The sequence below is a fragment of the Rhineura floridana genome, chromosome 3 (assembly GCF_030035675.1).
Source record: "Rhineura floridana isolate rRhiFlo1 chromosome 3, rRhiFlo1.hap2, whole genome shotgun sequence".
In the NCBI taxonomy this organism is placed as follows: domain Eukaryota; kingdom Metazoa; phylum Chordata; class Lepidosauria; order Squamata; family Rhineuridae; genus Rhineura; species Rhineura floridana.
The window spans coordinates 211,457,341-211,477,440 of record NC_084482.1 but is presented as its reverse complement, the minus strand read 5'-3'; the positions used below and the strand labels follow the sequence as shown (position 1 = coordinate 211,477,440).

The 20,100-nt window shown below is 44.6% G+C and overlaps 1 protein-coding gene and 1 pseudogene across 1 annotated transcript in view; both read left to right on the top strand.

Moving 5' to 3' along the window:
- Positions 1-18,744, top strand: part of LOC133381443 (zinc finger protein 570-like) — a 44,470-nt gene extending 25,726 nt beyond the window's left edge. Inside the window, exon 4 of the transcript XR_009761676.1 lies at positions 15,471-18,744. The gene's annotated coding sequence lies outside the window, so the exon portion shown is untranslated. The remainder of the gene's footprint in view (positions 1-15,470) is intronic.
- The window catches only part of LOC133381469 (zinc finger protein 850-like), a 32,278-nt pseudogene continuing 13,471 nt past the window's right edge, over positions 1,294-20,100 (top strand).

The following is a 20,100-nucleotide window of genomic DNA, read 5'->3' as shown; positions in this document are numbered from 1 at the left end:
GCGGGCAACAAAGGCAGCAAAGAGGCAGTTCTTCGCTGCCTCTATTGCGTCAGCAGAGTGTTGTCCCAGGAGGTTGTTCCAAGTGGTCCAAAGCCTGGTCGGTCCAGTTGCTCAGGAACCGATGGAACATTCAAAAGCCTCCTGTGACACATTTGCGAAACACTTTGCTGAAAAAATCTATCGCCTGAAGGACATGATTCCTGCGCCGTGGTTACAGATAGTGGTCCAGAGGCGGCCAGTTGCATTCCGGCCTGCTGGGATCGGTTTCAGCCTCTTCTCTCTGATGAAGTGGACAAGGTGTTCTCTACTGTGAAGCCAGTCGCTTGCTTGACCCTTGCCCTTCATGGCTTGTTATGAGCTGTAAGGAAAGGCTGGGCAAGGGGATCAGAGCAGTGGTAAATGCATCCTTGGAAGAGGGTGCAATGCCATTAGCTCTCAAGGAGGCAGTGATAAAACCTATTTTGAAAAAGTCCTCCTTGGATCCCCAAGAGTTGAACAACTTTCGCCCAGTCTCTAACTTACCATTCTTGGGCAAGGTGATAGAACGAGTGGTGGCTAAACAATTACAATTCTCTCAGTCCCACCGGTGAAAACAGCTAGGCTGGTGCGGACCAGAGAGAGGGCTTTTTCAATCATGGCCCCCACCCTCTGGAACTTGCTCCCTTTTGACCTCTGTCATGCCTCCTCCCTGACGGTCTTTCGCCAAACCCTAAAGACCTGGTTATTCAGGCAGGCCTATGGGATTCTTGGGGTGGGCTAGGTTTTTATATTGTATTAATTGTAGATGGATTGATGTTTATGTTTGATTATTGTATATTGTTTTATATTGTATTTTTGCTGTAAGTTGCCCAGAGTGTCCGTTAAGTCGGACAGATGGGCGACTAACAAATAAAATTTATTATTATTATTAATTTATTATACATCAATAGCTGAATGCTGCCAAACAGCCTTTGCGGTTAACTCAGCCAAGTCATCCCCCAATATCCCTAAATGGGCAGATACCCAACAAAACTCAAGGAAAATTCCCATAGAACAAATTTCTGTATTCAAAGACCAGATTTGCCCAGTGCTCTGACTCAGTATACAGAGGAGCTCCGTGTCTTCCCCTGTTCTGCACAATGTCTCCGTCCTCCTCGGCTCCCGCTTTGAGAGATCATCAGGGTGCTTGACTTCGTGAGGGTTAAAATAAACGAAAGCAGATTCCTAGAGAGGAAAGAGAGGAGTAGAACGTGCGGGAGGCTTCAAAGAAAATGCGGCTCCTCTCCCTCTGACGTCACTTCCTGCCGGAATCTTCCCTTGGAGGAAAGTGGCTCCCTGGTCAAGAGCGCAGTTTAATTCGCCGTTAAACACCAGCAGAAGCAGCAGCGCTGCAGCGTCGGTGGCGCCTTCTGGGGTCTGGTAAGCCCCTTGTCCCTGCTGTGCATTTGGGCGAAGGGGAGTCCCAGGGCCGAGGGGAGGAGCTGCAGGGCGGGGGAGCCAGGAGGGGGCGGGAGACCCCAGATTGGAGCCCCCCCCCCCGGTGAAGGCAGAGGAGCGGCTGGAGAGCCCACAACAGCAAGGGAGACCCTCATCCCGTAAGGAGGTGGCCTCTGTTCTGTGACCCTTCAGGATCCCCCGTCAGAACATCCGCCATAATAACAGATAAACAAAGCAAATAAAACGGAAGAAAAAAGATAGGCAGGACCTTGGTACAATGAGTGGAAAGTGGAGCTTCCTTATACAGAAGCAGTATATCAGACTTTGTTGTTGTTATCTGCCTTCAAGTTGATTATGACTTATGGCGACCCTGTGAATCAGCGTCCTCCAGTAGCATCTGTTATAAACCACCCTGTTCAGATCTTGTAAGTTCAGGTCTGTGGCTTCCTTTATGGAATCAATCCATCTCTTGTTTGGTTTTCCTCTTTTTCTACTCCCTTCTGTTATTCCCAGCATTATGGTCTTTTCTAGTGAGTCATGTCTTCTCATTATGTGTCTAAACTATGATCACCTCAGTTTCATCATTTTAGCTTCTCATGATAGTTCTGGTTTAATTTGTTCTAACACCCAATTATTTGTCTTTTTCATGGCCCATGGTATCCACAAAGCTCTCCTCCAACACCACATTTCAAAGGAGTTGATTTTTCTCTTACTCGCTTTTTTTACTGTCCAACTTTCACATCCATACATAGAGATTGGGAATACCATGGTCTGAATGATCCAGACTTTGGTGTTAAGTGATACATCACTGCATTTGAGGACCTTTTTTAGTTCTCTCACAGCTAGGGTTGCCTGGTTCTTGGCCTGAGACTGATCCTGTATCTTTAGGAGAAGAGAAAGTCAGCCAAGTGCAGGTGTTCTTGCAACTCTGTAATGGGAAAAAACCACAAGGTGGAATTCTCCCTCCCCTCTCCACAACTTTTAAAGATACAGAAGACCTCTTGGTTGCCAGGCCCAGCCTCCCAGAGGTCTTCTGTATCTTTAAATGTTGTGGAGGGGGGAGGTAGAATTCCACCATGTGGTTTTTCCCATTACAGAGTTGCAAGAACACCTGCACTTGGCTGACTTTCTCTTCTCCTAAAGATACAGGATCAGTCTCAGGCCATTGACCTGGCAACCCTACTCACAGCTGCCCTCCCCATTCCTAGCCTTCTTCTGATTTCTTCACTATTGTCTCTATTTTGGTTAATGACTGTGCCGAGGTATTGATAATCCTTGACAAGTTCATTGTCCTCATTGTCAACTTTAAAGTTACATAAATCTTCTGTTGTCATTACTTTGGTCTTTTTGACGTTCAGCTGCGGTCCTGCTTTTGTGCTTTCCTCTTCAACTTTCATCAGCATTGGTTTCAAATTATTACTGGTTTCTGCTAAGAGTATGGTATCATCTGCATATCTTAAATTATTGATGTTTCTCCCTCCAGTTATCACACCTCCTTCATCTTGGTCCAATCCCACTTTCCGTATGATATGTTCTGTGTACAGATTAAATAAATAGGGTGATAAAATACACCCCTGTCTCACACCCTTTCCGATGGGGAACCAATCGGTTTCTCCATATTCTGTCCTCACAGTAGCCTCTTCTCCAGGGTATAGGTTGTGTATCAGGACAATCAGATGCTGTGGCACCCCCATTTCTTTTAAAGCATTCCATAGTTTTTCATGATCTACACAGTCAAAGGCTTTCCTGTAATCTATAAAGCACAGGGTGATTTTCTTCTGAAATTCCTTGGTCTGTTCCATTATCCAACGTATGTCTGCGATATGATCTCTGGTGCCTCTTCCTTTTCTAAATCCAGTTTGGACGTCTGGCATTTCTCGCTCCATATATGGTAAGAGCCTTGGCTGTAGAATCTTGAGCATTACTTTACTTGCATGGGATATTAAGGCAATAGTTCGATAATTACTGCATTCTCTGGGATCTCCTTTCTTTGGAAGTGGGATATATATTGAACACTTCCAGTCTGTGGGCCATTGTTTAGTTTTCCATATTTCTTGACAAATTTTTATCAAAATCTGGACAGATTCAGTCTCAGTAACTTGTAGCAACTCTATTGGTATGCCATCTGTTCCTGGTGATTTGTTTCTTCCAAGAATTTTAAGAGCAGCTTTCACCTCACATTCTAAAATTTCTGATTCTTCATCATTGGGTTCCTCCATGAATGAATCTGTCATCCTGGCATCTCTTTTATAGAGTTCTTCAGTGTATTGTTTCCATCTTCCTTTTATTTCATCTCGGTCCGTCAGTGTGTTCCCCTGGTGATTATTCAACATCCCTATTCGAGATTTAAATTTCCCTTTCATTTCTCTAATCTTTTGGAATAGGGCTCTTGTTCTTCCCTTTTTGTTGTCCTCTTCTATTTCTAGACGATAAATGACCTCAATTTAATGGCTAGACAGAAAAGGAATCCTGGGGGAGGGGGGCTGTATCCCTCAGAGCAAAAGCTCCTCTGTTCAAAGTCCCTTTCATTCTCACTTGGTGGTAAGTACCCAAGCACTGCATGGGTGGCCCCCTCTGAAATCTTGTGAGCATCCTCTGCCTTTACACATTTGGTGGAAAGGTTTTCACAGAGCAGGGCGCCCAGGAGGCCTGTTCAGCTGATCCATCCAAATCAGGGAGGAGAGCTACCTCTCCCTCCCCTGCAAGGCCAGGACACCACTTTGAATTAAGGGGCAATTGAAAGTATGCCTATCAATGCCCCCGTTATTCACACACTGACTGGTGTTATCACACATGTGCCCATCTAGGCAAGTAACCCCTGGGATACAGAAGGGACCTTTAAGTGTGAATAGAAAGTGCTACTGAAAATTGGCAATCTTTTCATCAAAGGAATCAAACTCGGAAGACCCCGACTGAAAGTGAACAACCGTGTTTTATTAAAAGGGTAAATAGGTGAAGAGAGCCTACAGGACAGGGCAGCCCCCACCCGCATCCATATCCCATCACTCAATGCCTGCTGAGGTGAAGGTAAAGTCAGTTCTTCCTTAATTTATGATGACAATCCCAAAAATGTAGATTCGTTGCTTTCTTCCACCACATTATACTCAAAGATCTTTCCATTTCCTTATCACAACCAGGTCATAAACTCCAGGAACTGCAGCGTTCCAATTTAATTTAATATGCAACAATATAGCTCACGTTTAACTCTGAAGGGGGACAGTTCTAAAGATAAGCAAATCTATCAAGAGATGAAAGGAATAACGTATTTCATTCACAATTAAACCAAAATTCTGTATTCCAGGAGAGGCTTGTAAAAGTTCAGAGATAAGTTAGGGAGTATAGGATCTTATATTGAATTAGACAATTGTCCCATCTAGCTCAGTATTGTCCGCACTGACTGGCAGAGTCTCTCCAGGATTACAGGCAGGGAGTCTTTCCCAGCCCTACCTGGAGATTCAAAGTGGGACGTTGTGTGTACAGAGCAGCTGCTCTACCACTGAGCTACAGCCTGTCTTCTGAAAGGGTCTCCCCTTTAGCTTGTTTTTAATTAAGAATAAGGGGGTAATGAGGATGATGCTGGTTCCTGGGGCCCTTTGGAGCTGCTGTCAGAGATGTGTCAGCCATCCAGCGATCCATCTTCAAAGGAAGACGTAGGCCCCATCATTGGGTTTTTATCAAAGGTTATATGGTAGAAACAATAATCCTCATGTTTGACTATTCTTACCCAGCACCTTTCCTGCTCTGTAAGCCTTCGGCCTGGGCATAGTGATCCCTATTTGACTTCGCTCATAGAATAAGTGGACCTGCTCCTTCTGAACGTGGCCTCAGAAGGCAGAAAACAATTCCCTGAAGCAGAGAAGGGATGAGGACCCCGTGAAAGACCAAGAGATGAAATATGGAACAGCAAGACCCACCTACCTCTGAAGCAGGACTTGGCCCTGATGCACTCAAGACTGGGACCTGTGCGGAGGAATTCTTGGGGGGAAACGTGCAGAAGATCTTGGGGGAGAACCCTCTCAGCTCAGATGTGCAGCTACAGCAGTTCCGGTGTTTCCGCTACCAGGCAGCTGAGGGGCCCCGAGAGGCTTGCAGCCGACTCCACCTTCTTTGCCGTGAGTGGCTGAAGCCAGAGCGACACTCAAAGAACCAGATCCTGGACCTGGTGATCCTGGAGCAGTTCCTAGCTGTCCTGCCCCCAGAGATGGAGAGCTGGGTGAGGGAGTGTGGGGCTGAGAGGAGTTGTTGGCTACCCTGATAGCAAGTATCTCTAAGGGGTTTGCGTCTATCCTTCCTTTTCTATATCAGATACTCCTCTGGGTTTTGCCTCTGTCAGTCCTCTTGATGGAGACATTTTTATTTTCTCCTGTAGGATCTTTGCTGGGGGTCCTTTCAGTAAATTAAAGACACAGGCTTAAAGCAAGAAGGTAGGCCTTTATTAAATATACAAGCATATGCAGGGACAGCCCCCAGAAAGTCTGGAAGGAACTGTAAAGAACTGTAGTGTGCATAGATACTTTATAGAGTACAATTACAGCATGTGACAGAAATCAACCAATCCTCCAGGTTTTTCCCTATGTAACATAACAGTTTCTTCTCTCTTGAAATATTTCCAACCAACCAGATAGCTTTATTGAAATGAATGCATGTATATTTATAATCAAGTAGATAACTCCCATCTTATTGTGTAGTTGTCTCCTCAGATTAATATCAATCTGTTCCCCCTTTTCAGATCTCACCATTCTACTGTCATAATTAGTGATGATTTTGTCCTATGCATTCCATTCCCATCATGGTTTCTGATCAGCCAAGCTGGGCAGGAACATCCATAGGACATCCATAACGGCATGTTCCTTTAGACAATTCCATGATGCAAGGCCAATTTTGGTTCCTCTTAAAGTGACTGGAAAAGTCTAGGTGAACATTCCGCTCATTACTACACTGCTATAGAGAAAGATTAATTTTATATCAATCACCATACTATAGCTGAAGGCCACATAATATAATATTAAGAATGATTAGGGAACAAAAAAAGGGAGAAAGGTAAATCTGAGCCTAGCCACTCTCCATCAAACACAGAGGGATGTAGAAGGCAGCCCATCCCAGAATACCCCTTACCTCCAGAACACTCTTAATTATTCTATGAAATACATCATGCCATTATAAAATCTGTATCAAGCTAAAATTCCTATCTCCTTTTCTACCATTATAATTATAAAGATTTCCTTTAGCTAAAACCATTGTTCTATAATAGAAGAGATCAGAAACCTCACTCTCAAGATCAAATAGTAAAACAATACCAGATTAATGATCCGCGGTCATGCTTTAGCTATTTTTGGGCACGGAGAGATGTTAAGGAATTTGCAGCAAAGTGAGCTTGACCGTTTTCTACCTTCCCTGCACACAGGTCTGCCTTAATGCCTGTTGTGTGTGAATATAAGGAAAGAAATCCATTTTTCCTTCATCTAGGCCCCAAATTATTTGGGGGCCAGAGTGCTTGGGGGGAGGTTTCTCCTTCACTCTTCTCATCCTGCTCCCCATTATATGAGTTCTTATTATGCTGTTTCAGGAAAAGGGTCTGTGTGCAGAAATAGGAACTGATTTCCCTGAGGCAGAGAGGACTCCATCGGACACCAGGAAGAGGCTTCTGGGTAAGGATGTATGGGTCATATCTTTCTCTGTTTATTTTGACTCCTTTACTCTTGTCTCCGAGAGCCAATGTGTAGTGGTTAAGGTGTTGGACTATGGCCTGGGAGACCAGGGTTCAAGTCCCCACAATGCCTTGAAGCTCACTGGGTGACCATGGGCCAGTCACTCCCTCTCAGGCCCAGAGGAAGGCAATCGTAAACCTCCTATTCATAGGGCCACCATAAGTTGGAAACAACTGGAAGGAAGTCCATTTCCATTTTCCACTCTTGTCTCCAGCCTTTTCCACAGCTCAGAAATGTTCCTACTTACATCACGATTGTTTTACATGGGAATCATCATTTGATTTCTGGCCTAGAGCTCAAATGAGATATTTTATCACACAGCGGAAACATAAATTGTGCATAAATACCTGAAACACACTCAGCTGATAAGACCCTCATGCAGTTAGACCTATATATTTTAATCTCTGAGAATAGCATACTGTATATTACAGGCTTTGGGGCCCATTTTCTTTCTCACAGGGGATGGAATCATGTCAGCAAGACCCCTTTCTGGTAAGGATGAATGGGCCGTATCTCCATTTGGTCTCTCTCTGTTGATGTTGACTCCTTTACTCTTGTCTCCGAGAGCCAGGGTGGTGTAGTGGTTAAGGTGTTGGACTACGACCTAGGAGACCAGGGTTCAAATCCCCACACCGCCATGAAGCTCACTGGGTGACCTTGGGGCAGTCACTGCCTCTCAGCCCCAGAGGAAGGCAATCGTAAACCTCCTCTGAATACCTCTTACCATAAAAACCTTATTCATATGGTCGCCATATGTCGGAAACAACATTTTCCATGCTCGTCTCCAGCTTTTTCCACAGCTCAGAAATGCTCACACTTACATCATGATTTTTTACGTGGGAACCATCACTTTGATTTCTGGCTTAGAGCTCAAATGAGGAGATGTTTTATCGCACAACAGAAACATAAATTGTGAATAAATACCTCACTCAGCTGATAAGACCCTCATGCAGTTAGACACATATATTTTAACCTCTGAGAATAGCGTACTGTATATTACAGGCTTTTGGGCCCATTTTCTTTTTCACAGGTAATGGAATGATGTCAGTGAGACCTAATAAGTCATCTCCCCTTTCTGGTGGAGGAGAAGCTCTTGCTATCGCCCCATATCAGGTAGGGGAAAGACTCGGAAGTGGGAGAGCCTGGGGGCAGCCTGGGTGCCTCTCTGTCCATGGGTCTGAATGAATTTTCCTCCTTTGCGTCTCCCAAAGCCATCCTCAACAAAAGCTGTAAATGCCATTTAAGAAGGTTTCTGTCCTTAGAACAATGACTAGCCACCTCACCTTAACTATGTTTTCCATGTAGGTAGGAGATAATCTTTTTGCTTGCTATGATGACAAAATGTATTGTTTCTCTTTTAGGATCCAGTGTCTTTGGAGGATGTGGCTGTGAATTTCACGGTAGAGGAGTGGGCTTTGCTGAATCCTGACCAGAGAGCTCTGCATAGCGAAGTCATGGAGGAGATTTGTGGGACTTTGTCCTGTCTTGGTAAGGCCCCCTGTTCAGACGTAACTTGTTTTCTTGTTGTTGTTATGTGCATTCAAGTAGATTACGACTTATGGCGACCCTATGAATCAGTGACCTCCAATAGCATCATCAACCACCCTGTTCAGATTTTGTAAGGGCAGGTCTGTGGCTTCCTTTCTGGAATCAATCCATCTCTTGTTTGGCCTTCCTTTTTTTCTGCTCCCTTCTGTTTTTCCCAGCATTATTGTCTTTTCTAGTGAATCACGTCTTCTCATGATGTGTCCAAAGTATAATAACCTCAGTTTCATCATTTTAGCTTCTAGTGACAGTTCTAATTAGTTCTAACACCCAATTATTTACCTTTTTCGTGGTCCATGGTATGCACAAAGCATTCCTCCAACACCACATTTCAAATGAGTTGATCTTTCTCTTATCTGCTATCAGTTTTGTAACTTTTGAACTTTCACATCCATACATAGAAATTGGGGATACAGTGGTTTGAATGATCCTGACTTTACTGTTCAATGATACATCTTTGCATTTGAGGACCTTTCCTAGTTCTCTCCTAGCTGCCCTCCCCAGTCCTAGCCGCTTTCTGATTTCTTGACTATTGTCTCCATTTTGGTTAATGACTGTGCCAAGGTATTGATAATCCTTGACAAGTTCATTAAATTCATTGTCCTCATTGTCAACTTTAAAGTACATAAATCTTCTGTTGTCATTATTTTGGTCGTTTTGACATTCAGCTGTAGTCCTGCTTTTGTGCTTTCCTCTTCAACTTTCATCAACATTGGTTTCAAATCATTACTGGTTTCTGCTAGTAGTATGGTATCGTCTGCATATCTTAAATTATTTATATTTCTCCCTCCAATTTTCACACCTCCTTCATCTTGGTCCAATCCTGCTTTCCGTATGATATGTTCTGCATATAGGTTAAACAAATAGGGTGATAAAATACACCCCTGTCTCACATCCTTTCTGATTGGGAACCAATCGGTTTCTCCATATTCTGTCCTTACAGTAGCCTCTTGTCCAGTGTATAGGATGCGCATCAGGACAGTCAGATGCTGTGGCACCCCCATTTCTTTTAAAGCATTCTATAGTTTTTCATGATCTACACAATCAAAGCTGTAATCTATAAAGCACAAGGTGATTTTCTTCTGAAATTCTTTGCTCCTTTCCATTATCCAACGTATGTTTCAGATGTGATCTCTGGTGCCTCTTCCCTTTCTAAATCCAGCTTGGATGTCTGGCATTTCTCGCTCCATATATGGGAAGAGTCTTTGTTGTAGAATCTTGAGCATTACTTTACTTGCATGGGATATTAAGGCAATAGTTCGATAATTACTGCATTCCCTGGGATCCCCTCTCTTTGGAATTGGGATGTATATGGAACGCTTCCAGTCTGTGGGCCATTGTTTAATTTTCCATACTTGTTGACAAATGTTTGTTCAAATTTGGACAGATTCAGTCTCAGTAGTTTGTAGCAACTCTATTGGTATCATCTATTCCTGGTGATTTGTTTCTTCCAAGTATTTGAAGAGCAGCTTTCACCTCACATTCTATAATTTCTGGTTCTTCATCATAAGGTTCCTCCATGTAATTTGTTATGTGCCTTCAAGTCGATTACGACTTATGGCGACCCTATGAATCAACGACCTCCAGTAGCATCTGTTATAAACCACGGTGTTCGGATCTTGTAAGGTCAGGTCTGTGGCTTCCTTTCTGGAATCAATCCTATCTCTTCTTTGGCCTTCCTCTTTTTCTACTCCCTTCTGTTTTTCCCAGCATTATTGTCTTTTCTAGTGAATCATGTCTTCTCATGATGTGTCCAAAGTATGATAACCTCAGTTTCATCCTTTTAGCTTCTAATGGTAGTTCTGGTTTAATTTCTTCTAACACCCAATTATTTGTCTTTTTTGTGGTCCATGGTATCGGTCATAATATCTGTTTTCAAATTCCATATTTCTATATTTAATGCACCCGAATATTCTGACGTACTGCCACCTACTTCAACTGGGATTCTTAATCTTCTCCAGATAAACTTATATGACAGCCATCTATTCTGTCTGAACACAGATCTCTAGTTATGCCCTTCTAAAATGATGGTCCAATTCAGTGGAATTTCTCACTAGAAGTTTTCCCCAACTGCTAAAACAGCATAGCTGAGCTCCATTTGAGTTTCTAATATAGCCCACTAGGTGCAACATTTGGCATTTTGGGCTTTGGGAGGACACATCCAAAGCTCCCCTCTTAGTTCATCCTTTTTCCTAGACCTGGAGCAGAGTGGTGGCAGTGCATCCTACTCTTTGGGGGAGAGGAGGACTGTTTTAAGACTGGGGTAGCCATCATGGTGTGCTCCACAGATTGCTGGACCCTTGTAGGAAAAGGAACCTGGATGCTGCAGAGCCACCCCTCCCGCAATTTGTCCACAGATGAGTGTGTGTGTTTGTGTACATGCCCTCCTACCCATTTTTTTTCACAGTTCCTAAATTTCAGCATTTCAAGCCCTCTTCTTGCACCCTAGTAGAATATCGTCGAATAGTAGAATTGGAAGGTGCCTATCAGGCCAATAAATCCAACCCGCTGCTCAATGCAGGAATCCAAATCAAATCAAATTTTTCTCACTTCACTTGCTCCAAAGAGTTCCAAAGAGAATATCTGTGGTTGTTTTACTTATCTGTACAACTTTGTAGGCTAGGCCGAATGAGAGTGATTGGCCCAGGACCACCCAATGGGATTAACCTCTGACTGGGAGCTGAACCCAGATCACCGTGGTCCAAATCCAACAATCCGTATCACTCCAATTGTCAGTGAATGCCAGACAACAGAGACTGTTCAACCCGGAGCAAGATCCGTCTTTCATCTAAGTCCTGTCAATTCTTCCTTCATCACAAATGTTATTTGGGATTGTTCAGTGATTTGAGGATCCATTTCTTCCCTCATGGTCTTATCAGGTTCTCTCTTCTTTGCAGAAGGTGAGGAATGGAAAGCCAAGAGGAAGGAAGAACTATGTGGGAAAGAGGGACAGGAAAGAGACAGATCTGAAAACAGGGAAGAGCAGAGAAGGAATCCTGAAGCAGAAGAGAAAAGGAGGAATAAATCTTGCGCTTCTTACGGCAATGGCTACCATAAAACTGCCATCCAAGAAAAAACAGATCAAAGAATGAGAAGAATTAAATATTTTCATTGTTCAAAAAGTCTCAATTCTAAAAGAAAGTGTAAAGCCCACTACAAAAACCAGAAAAGGGAGAAAGCATATCAATGTTTGGAATGTGAAAGGAGGTTTAGCTGCAAGGCAAGTCTCATTTTGCATCAAAGAATGCACACTGGTGAGAAACCATGTGAGTGCTTAGAATGTGGAAAGAGCTTTTGTCGGAAGACACATCTGACTTGCCATCAAAGAATTCACACTGGGGAGAAACCATATAAGTGCCTAGAATGTGGAAAGAGCTTCAGATGGAAAACCCAACTCACTTCCCATCAAAGTATTCACACCGGAGAGAAACCATATAAATGCTTGGAATGCGGAGAGAGCTTCAGCTGGAATCACCAACTCAATTCCCATCAAAGTATTCACACTGGGGAGAAACCATATCAATGTTTGGAATGTGAAAGGAGGTTTAGCTGCAAGGCAAGTCTCATTTTGCATCAAAGAATGCACACTGGTGAGAAACCATGTGAGTGCTTAGAATGTGGAAAGAGCTTTCGTCGGAAGACACATCTGACTTTCCATCAAAGAATTCACACGGGGGAGAAACCATATAAGTGCTTGGAATGTGGAAAGAGCTTCAGTTGGAAAGAGCAACTCACTGCCCATCAAAGAATTCACACTGGGGAGAAACCATATAAGTGCTTAGAATGTGGAAAGAGCTTCAGTAGGAAACAGTAACTCACTGCCCATCAAAGTATTCACACTGGGGAGAAACCATATAAGTGCTTAGAATGTGGAAAGAGCTTCCTCAGGAAACAATCACTCATTTTGCATCAAAGAATTCACACTGGTGAGAAACCATATAAGTGCTTGGAATGTGGAAAGAGCTTCCGCTGGAAACACTTACTCACTGCCCACCAAAAAATTCACACCGGGCAGAAACCATATAAATGCCTACATTGTGGAAAGAGCTTCCGTCAGAAGAGAAATCTGACTTGCCATCAAAGAATTCACACTGGAGAGAAACCATATAAGTTCTTGGAATGTGGAAAGAGCTTTCGTCGGAAGACACATCTGACTTGCCATCAAAGAATTCACACGGGGGAGAAACCTTTTAAGTGCTTGGAATGTGGAAAGAGCTTCCGTAGGAAAAACCAACTCACTCCCCATCAAAGTAATCACACTGGGCAGAAACTGTATAAATGCTTGGAATGTGGAAAGAGCTTCAGATGGAAATGTCTACTCACTTCCCATCAAAGAATTCACACTAGGGAGAAACCGTATAACTGCTTAAAATGTGGAAAGTGCTTCAGTTGGAAAGAGCAACTCACTGCCCATCAAAGTATTCACACTGGGGAGAAACTGCATAAATGCTTGGAATGTGGAAAGAGCTTCACTAGATATTCCTCTCTCACTTTGCATCAAAGAATTCACACTGGGGAGAAACCATACAAGTGCTTAGAATGTGGAAAGAGCTTCAGTTGGAAAGAGCAACTCACTGCCCATCAAAGAATTCACACTGGGGAGAAACCATATAAGTGCTTAGAATGTGGAAAGAGCTACAGTAGGAAACAGAAACTCACTGCCCATCAAAGAATTCACACTGGGGAGAAACCATATAACTGCTTACAATGTGGAAAGAGCTTCAGTAGGAAACAGCAAGTCACTGCCCATCAAAGTATTCACACTGGGGAGAAACCATATAAGTGCTTAGAATGTGGAAAGAGCTTCCGCAGGAAGCAAGCACTCACTTTCCATCAAAAATTCACACTGGGGAGAAACCATATAAGTGCTTAGAATGTGGAAAGAGCTTCAGTTGGAAAGAGCAACTCACTGCCCATCAAAGTATTCACACTGGGGAGAAACCATTTAAGTGCTTAGCATTTGGAAAGAGTTTCAGTTGGAAAGAGCAACTCACTGCCCATCAAAGAATTCACACTGGGGAGAAACCATATAAGTGCTTAGAATGTGGAAAGAGCTTCAGTTGGAAAGTGCAACTCACTGCCCATCAAAGAATTCACACTGGGGAGAAACCATATAAGTGCTTAGAATGTGGAAAGAGCTTCAGTAGGAAACAGCAACTCACTGCCCATCAAAGTATCCACACTGGGGAGAAACCATATAAGTGCTTAGAATGTGGAAAGAGCTTCAGTTGGAAAGAGCAACTCACTGCCCATCAAAGAATTCACACTGGGGAGAAACCATATAAGTGCTTAGAATGTGGAAAGAGCTTCAGTAGGAAACAGCAACTCACTGCCCATCAAAGTATCCACACTGGGGAGAAACCATATAAGTGCTTAGAATGTGGAAAGTGCTTCCGCAGGAAACAAGCACTCACTGCCCATCAAAGTATCCACACTGGGGAGAAACCATATAAGTGCTTAGAATGTGGAAAGAGCTTCCGCAGGAAACAAGCACTCACTGCCCATCAAAGTATCCACACTGGGGAGAAACCATATAAGTGCTTAGAATGTGGAAAGAGCTTCACTAGATTTTCCTCTCTCATGTTGCATCAAAGAATTCACACTGGGGAGAAACCGTATAAGTGCTTAGAATGTGGAAAGAGCTTCAGCTGGAAAGTGCAACTCACTGCCCATCAAAGAATTCACACTGGGGAGAAGCCATATAAGTCCTTAGAATGTGGAAAGAGCTTCAGCAGGAAACAAGCACTCACTTTCCATCAAAGAATTCACACTGGGGAGAAACCATATAAGTGCTTAGAATGTGGAAAGAGCTTTCGTCAGAAGACAAATCTGACTTCTCATCAAAGAATTCACACTGGGGAGAAACCATATAAGTGCTTAGAATGTGGAAAGAGCTTCAGTAGGAAAGAGCAACTCACTGCCCATCAAAGTATTCACACTGGGGAGAAGCCATATGAATGCCTGGAATGTGGAAAGGGCTTTACTAGAAATTCCTCTCTCACTTTGCATCAAAGAAGTCACACAGGGGAGAAACCATAGAACTGCTTGGAACATGGAAAGAGCTTCAGAAGTAGCACAAGTCTTTATTGTCATGAAAGATTTCAGAAATGGGGAAACCATATTATGAGTGTAGAACAGGGGGTGGCTGACCTGTTGCCTGTGAGTGTTTTGGAGGCCTGCGGAGACCTTCAGTAGCATCCCCCAACGCCCGTGCACTGTGGGATGTTAGAGAAGAGATCCTGGCCTTCCTCTGTGTGATCTTTTCAGGTGACACTGCCCTCACCCAGAACCCATCCCCCCTTTCTTTGTAGAGTGAATTCTGATTTCTGGAACCAGAAAGAACTGTGAACTATTAATATGAAGGGGCCTGAGTTTGTCATGTCTATTAATTTTAAAGGATCCACTCTGAGGTGGAAGTTGGGTGCAACCCACATATTAGTTTTACGACTCTTTTGTGCAAATCTGTTATTTTGAAAACCTTGTATTTTTTAACAAAATAAATTCATGCCCACAATGGACCTCAAGTTTCAAGACCTTATGGTGGTCAGGGAAGACGTACTAATGAAGGAGAGAACAACACTCAGGGTTGAATACATCCCATGAAGCACAACCCAGTAATGTGGAGGGAGAAGATACTTTGGACACCTAAGCGCCTGGGCCTTCAACAGGTAGGACAAAAGGGTCTGTTTCTAGAAGGACCAGCAGGTAGCCAAGACAGCTTTCATTGTTTTAAAGAAGTAAGTTTGTATGTGGTTTAGGGAAAAAAAGATAGCCTTGTGCTGAACGCCCCTGTCGTTTCAGGTTTTTAAGTAGCTAAGGAGTAAAGTCACTCCAGCGAGAGAGAGGAGACCAGGCTGCGTCTTGGGAGGGGCCCACACTGCTGAACAGCTGCTGCCACTGCCCCACTCACAGCAAGCAAGCTGACCCTGTAAGGATGAGCAGAGGAAGAAGGCCTCTCAAACCCACCCACAACAGTGGAGTAGTTGTCATGGGCTGCGCAGAGTCATCGTCCCTTTCTTTTTGGGGATGTGCATCCTACCCGGGTCCCTCTGTTTCCGCAGCCGACTGCATGACTTTCAAAAGGCCTCTTTCCCCCTCACTGTTGCCACCTGCACAGAACTGCTTGCGAGTGCCTGTAGCACCAACAGCGGCTGCTCCCCGAGAGAGCAAAGCCTTCCGCCTCCCAGTGCAGCAGCAGCACCTCTGCACACCGGCGTTATTTCCCCCGCCTCAGCCAGCTTTCCTGTACTGAGCAGGAGGGACGCTGGTAGAGGTTGAATTGCATGCAGGGTGGAGGAGGAGGAGGATATATATACACACACACCTGGAGTGATTTCTCCTCCTTTGTAAACTCCAGCCAGCATGTTGGTGGGGAAAGGCATGACTCGCAGCACAACAACAATAATAATATTAATAATAATATTAATAAGAAATGCTGTACAGGTTGAAGACCAGCCGTGAGGGCTTTGCTAGTGGAGCTCTCTGATGTTTGTTTTTCCACAGTGAACTGGGCAGGAGGGGAAATTGGCAGGAACTAGCGCTGCCTCGCTCCGGATGGACCTAGGCAGACTGGGGCAAAACCACATAAATGCCTGGAATGTGGAATGAGCATCAATACAAATTCCTGTCTCACTGCCCATCAAAAAATTCACACTGATAAGAAGTCATATGAAAGGAAGGGCCTTAGCTGGAAAAGTAAACTTGCTTCCCATCAAAGAATTCACATTCGGGAGTGACCATATAAAGGCTTATCATGTGGAAAGAGCTTCAGCTATAAGGAAAATCTTGCTGTCCATCAAAAATTCACACTGGGGATATCAGCACTATAACACTGCTTGGAATTTGGAGAAAGCTTCAACTACAAGCACAAGTGGGTGGAGCAGCTGCTTTGCATGCAGAAGGTTGCAGGTTCAATCGCCAGTGGCATCTCCAGGTAGCTCTCGGAGAGACTCCTTGTCTGAAACCGTGGAGAGCTGCTGCCAGCCAGTGCAGACAGCAGTGACCTAGATGGACCCCAGTGCTCTGACTCGGTATAGGACAGGAGCTCCCCATCTTCCTGTTCTCTGCAAGGCCTCTTTCCTCCTTGGCTCCCGCTTTGAGCGATCATTAGTCTGCCTGATTTCATAAGGGTTAAAATAAAGGAAACCAGATTGCTAGGGAGGAAGGATAGAGGAAGTGGTTGGAGGGGAATCCATGCTCTTCAAAGGCAATGCGGTTCCTCTCCCTCGGAAGTCACTTCCGGCCTGGCTCTTTCCTTGGAGAAAAGCAGCACTGCCCCCCTGTCTCTCCCCCAAGGGCTGCTGCATCGGTGGCCCCTTCTGGGGTCCGGTAAGCCTCCCCTCCCCCGTTGGGCATTTGGGCGAAGGGGAGTCCCAGAGCTGCGGGGGAGGATGCAGAGGAGGAAGTGTAAGAAAGGGGAGGAGGAAATTAGGAGACTCCTTATGATTGCAGCCCCTGTCGGTGAAGGCAGAGAAAAGTCTGGAGCCATAGCAAGGGAGAACTTCACCCTGTAAGGAGGTGGCCCATGTTGAGCTGACCCTGTCAGGATCCCCCATCACAACATCCACCATCAGGGAGCAGAGCTTCCTTCCCCCTCCTCTTGAAAATGAATTGTACTTAATGAGATATGCAAATAATGGTGGTAGACTGCAGCTGGGTGGAGAGGTGGGGTGTTTTTATCTGGCTGAGGAATCTGCTTAACAACCGATGGGCGAAGAAAAAAATAGGCAAGGCCTTGGTCCCCTGAGTGAAATCTTGGGGGCAGGGATCATATTGCAAATGAATGCTGTTTGATGGGAGTAGTTTTGGGTGGGAAGTGGAGCTTTCCTATACAGAATCAGTGTGCCAGACCTCAGTGTGTTGAATGACCAGAACTTGATTCCTAGAGAGGAAGGGAATTTGGAGGGGCTCTGTGTACCCCAAAGCCCCTTCCTGCCAGGATCTTAACTTGAGTGAAAGAAAGTGCTGTTTGCCCCAAGCGTGGCATCGGTGCCCCCCTCTGAAATCTCATGAATCCCCTTCCCCTTTGTGCATTTGGCTGAAGGGTTTTCCCAGGGCTGCAGGGGAGGGCTCATAGGAGACCTGTTCAGCTGATCCATCCAAATCAGGGAGGGGACCCTTTTCCTTTCCTCTCTTGGCAAGGCCAAGACACCCCACAGTGAGTGAGGAGAGTGAAAGCAGATCTTGAATGCCCCCGTTACTTACACACTAACTGGTGTTATCACTTGTCATGAGCCAGGCTGGCAGAGGGCGGATAGAGGAGGGCGAAACATGATGAGGAACCCGGAGAGGGAGCAAGCAGAGGGGTGGACTCACAGGGCGACTCAACCCCTGTCTTTGACAGCTCAGCCCCAGACTCCCCTATTGAAGCACCGCCTGGCCCAACTGAACATGCCCATGGTGCCCACACCAGACACTCAGCATTGCACTTCAGATGTTTCCCAGCTGAGTGCTGCCCAGCTTCCCACAGCCGAACGGACATCTAGCAGCCCCCTTCAGTCGGAGAGGGAAGCTGAGATTAAACCACCTTCACCCTGCGCTGGGAGGCGCTTCAGGTGGAAAGTTCAACAGTTAGAACTGAGGCAGAGCCTTTGTTTGCACGTTGAATCCAGGCCTACTTAAACTGACTTGGGGGGGACCCGGATGCCGAGTCAATGTCTTGGAGTCGTGAAGCTGTGCTTATTTAGCGCTAGAGCAGAGGAAAGTTCTTAGAAAGAGCAGTTAGTTTAATGAGGTGCACAGCTTCTGTCTATAGCTTTAATAACAAGAGAAAGCACCAGAGCCGTGTCTGTCTCTGACACCTTCGATTTCAGGCATGACATCACTCCTACCTCCTTCCTACCCTCCCCCTGATCTCTGCAAGGCCAAGACACCACTTTAAGTGAGGAGGGATTGAAAGTAGGTCTCTGAACGCCCCCATTACTCACGCACTGACTGGTGTCATCACTCTTCCTGGCTGACACACGTGGGCCCATCCAGGCTGGCAACTCCTGGGATGCAGAAGGGATCTTTCAACATTGAATGGAAAGCGCTACTCGAAAAGTGGCAACCTTTGAATCAAAGGAATCAACTTCAGCAGAACCCAACTGAAAATAACTGTTGTATTAAAAGGGTAAATAGGTGGAGACCGCAATCCAAATGTTAATGTAACATATTGCCTGTCTGCTCAGACACTGTATCTTGTACCGTACTCTGCTTTATAAGAAAACAATGCTTTGTCTAGAAGGGAGGGTTTAAGAAACCCATTTTCAGAAGAGAACTGTTTTCCTCTGTGCACTACTAAACTACAAGCGAAGCCATTCTAAGCTTATGTAAATGATTTTAGCACACTCTTTGCACATTTTAAGCCATTATTTGGGCTATCCCATCACACTGTGCTGGGTTTGTCTGAGTGCCTGTAGCGCCCAGACGTTATTTTCTGCAAACGCTACTACACAGTAAGTGTTAGTGAATGTTAACAAAGCCCCTCACCCGAAGGGAAAAGTGAAAACTTTGCAAAGAGGCTTTGGGAGGTCTCCTGATTTGCAACAGCTATAGACCAGGGAGTCATGAAGAATTCCACTTACAGTGCAATGCAGAGCAGCCATTATTCAAGGGAAGGTGGTCTGTTCTGATTTACGTAGTTACAGGATTAGATCCATCTCTAGGGGAGATTTGAAACGTGGCAAATGTTCATGCTGCTCACAAGCATTACAGATAAAACAGCACGTTCATCCTAAAGATGGAAGGAAATTCAGATTGAACAGTTTCACTAAGTGTCAATCTATTGATGTATGTTATATTTGTACCAACACCATCAACTACGCAATTTATAGATTATATACTCCAGAAGAGGTAAAATATTTCACTAGAGAATTGATCCATATGTCTTGTGACAAAGGCCAAAATCTGCATATTGTGTTACATTTTAGATTTTTGGTTTAAATGGACTCACTGACAAGTTTAGCTTATCCTACATACAGTACAGGATAAGCCAGTGTGGTGTAGTGGTTAGAGTGTTGGACTAGGACCTGGGAGACCAGGGTTTGAATCCCCACGTAGCCATGAAGCTCACTGGGTGACATTGGGCCAGTCACTGCCGCTCAGAGAAGCTTGGAGGGTGGTGACTAGAAATAGGGCCTTTTCGGTTGTGGCTCCCGAACTATGGAATGTTCTCGCCGATGAGGTGCGCCTGGCGCCGACGCTGCTATCTTTTCGGTGCCAGGTGAAAACCTTTTTATATTCCCAGGCATTTTAATGCGTTTTATTATATGTATTGTTGTATTTTGTTGCTGTTTGATTATTTTTGTTTACCTTTGTTGGCTTGATTTTATTGTATTATTGTATTTATAAATTCCTGACTGTTTTATTTTATGTACACCGCCCAGAGAGCCCTTGGGCTTAGGGCGGTATATAAATTAAATTAAATAAATAAATAAAATAAATAAATAAA